The sequence below is a fragment of the Cupressus sempervirens genome, chromosome 5 (assembly GCF_028749045.1).
Source record: "Cupressus sempervirens isolate cs-2001-9-10 chromosome 5, ASM2874904v1, whole genome shotgun sequence".
In the NCBI taxonomy this organism is placed as follows: Eukaryota; Viridiplantae; Streptophyta; class Pinopsida; order Cupressales; family Cupressaceae; genus Cupressus; species Cupressus sempervirens.
In genome coordinates this window covers 132,040,132-132,042,919 of record NC_143122.1, presented here as the reverse complement: position 1 = coordinate 132,042,919, position 2,788 = coordinate 132,040,132, and positions in this window count along the sequence as shown.

Genomic DNA, 2,788 nt, shown 5'->3' with positions numbered 1-2,788 from the left:
TCTGTCATACTAGACCCATTATGATTTGCATAACCAAAATACATGATATAATTCATAGTAACTCAAGGGTCCATAATATTATCACACACGCACACACAATATGTGTGTGTGTGTGTCACTATGTCTGTGTGTATGCATATATATGTATACATACATATATATCTACGTGTGTGTGTGTGTGTGTATAGACACACACACACACACACACATACATACATACATACATACATACATACATATGTATGTATGTATGTGATGGAGACACAACCCTAGAATAGAATGGACACAATAGGGAAAGGGAAAACTTTATTAACTATGAGATATGCTAATACACTCAATGCAAAGAGAATAGACTCCAAAACATGCCCTTTAGGCTTACAATAGTATAAATCTGGAGATAATTTCTTCTTCCAGTACCTTCTCTCAAACTCCACTCTGAACTGCCTTTTACAATGCCAAAAAGGTTCTTAAATAGACCCCAAAGGGTTAAGGATTAGGAATAAATTCTAGAAAGTGCTAGTTGGCATCCCCTACCAAAATGGAAGGCTCCAGAAGTTGCTTTAGAAGTCAGTACAAAATTAGAAGAATCCAAAAATGGTAGCCAAACTTTCGGAAGGCATAACTTTTGAACCGTACCTCCGATCGACAAACCATTTACATTTTCAGAAAGCTCTCAGAGTTCTTTATACCCCAATAGACCAGCTTTGCTCATCCCCCATTTTTTAGGCCTGTACAAGATCATTTAGTGCCTCAAACCTGACTTTGAAGCATTCTTAGGAGGTCTACAAAAATCAAAAAACTGTGATAACTTTCAAATCGTGCAACCTTTTGACCTGATTCTTTTTCTAGTATGTTCTAAATTAAAATTTTAATCATCCCTCCAATTTACACCTTCTAACTCACCAGAATTATGGCTCAATTACATAGTCCTATTTTTTGGAATTCACACATATCCTAAGGTGCTTAAAAACTCTAACCCAAAACACTAATAGTGGAACTGTGAGAGTTGGAACCTTTATTTGATCCAAGTGGGTATCCAAAAATGAAAACGCATGAAATAGAAACTATATCTATGTTTTTTTTTTTTGGGTGACACAGGATTGCCCTTATACCTCTGGATGCTCCTGCATCAGACACCTAGGATAGATTGAAAAGTGACCCTGTCACTTTATGGATGGTAGAGGAAATCCCAAATGTGAAACCTTAGCTACTGATATCCAAGTTGAGTCTTCTATTGGTTGTCCTTTCCAATTAACCAGGTACTCTTCATACTTCTTATTTCTAGTACTCTTGCACACATGACTATCTAGAATCTCTTCTATATCCTCCTTCTTAGAAGTAGGAATTGGACATGGCTCCAGCATCAACCCCTCATCTGCACCATCATCATGATACTTTGTTAAGTCTATAATGTTGAAGATAGGAGAAATGTGAATTCCATCTAGCAACTCCACCTCATATGCATTTCCTGATTCATGTTTCTTCACAATTTTACAAGGACCAAATTTCTTCATCTTCAGCTTGTTGTAAGTACCTACTGGAAATCTTTCCTTTCTCAAGTGTACCATGACTAGATCCCCTACTTGGAGCTCCTTATGTCTTCTCCTTTGATCAGCCCTAGCTTTATACTATTGATTCATCTTGATAATGTGTGCCTAGACCTCCTTATGTAGGTGCTTGATATGTTCAGCAAATTCTTCTACTTCAGCACTTGTCCTCTCCCCTTACTCCATCTTCCTCAATTTTGGTGCAATCCTTGGGCTACTTCCATATACAATTTGGAATGGTGATCTACTAGTTCTCCTATTTATAGAGTAATTATAAGAAAATTCTACTTTTGGTAGAATCAAATCCTATCCCTTGGGCTTATCCTGAACTAAACATCTCAACAAATTGCCCAGACTTCTATTTACCACTTATGTCTGGCCGTTAGTCCGTGGGTGATGTGTGGAACTAAATTTCAAGTCTATTCTCAACTTCTTCCACAATGTTCTTCAGAAATACCCCACAAATTTAGTATCTATGTCAGAAACTATACTCCTTGGGAGACCATGTAGTCTCACCACCTCTCTAAAAAACAAGTATGCAATATGGACAACATCATGAGTTTTGTGGCATGGAATGAAATGTGCCATTTTGGAGAACCTATCTGCCACCACAAATACTAAGTCATTACCCCTTTTTGTCCTCGAAAATCCAAGAACAAAATCCATACTTATGTCCTCCCATGGCTTTGATGGAATAGGCAATGGCTAATATAGTCTAGTATTGTAACTAAATCCCTTGGCCACTTGACAAACCTAACAACTCTATACAAACTTCTTCACATCTTATGAAATTTGAGGCCAAAAATAATGTTCTCTAAGAATGGCAATGGTCTTATCTCGACCAAAATGTCTTGCCATCCATCCACTGTGTTCCTCCTTAATCAAATTTTCCCTCATGGAACTCCTTGGAATGCACAATTGATTGCCCTTGAACAACATACCATCCTAAATCAAATAGTCTAACCACTTGGTTCTGTCTATAGCAAAACGTTCTTTACAAACTTTCCATGCTTCAGAAAAATCATAATCCTCAGGGTATAGATTCTTGAGTTCATCAAACCCAACTACTTCAACTTACATTACTGTAAGCAAGAACTACCTCCTACTCAATGCATCTACAACCCTATTAGACTTTCCACTTCTATGCTTCAACACAAATGTATAGCTTTGTAAGAACTCTACCCACTTCATATGCTTCTAGTTCAATTTACCTTGGCTATTTAGGTACTATAATGCCTGGT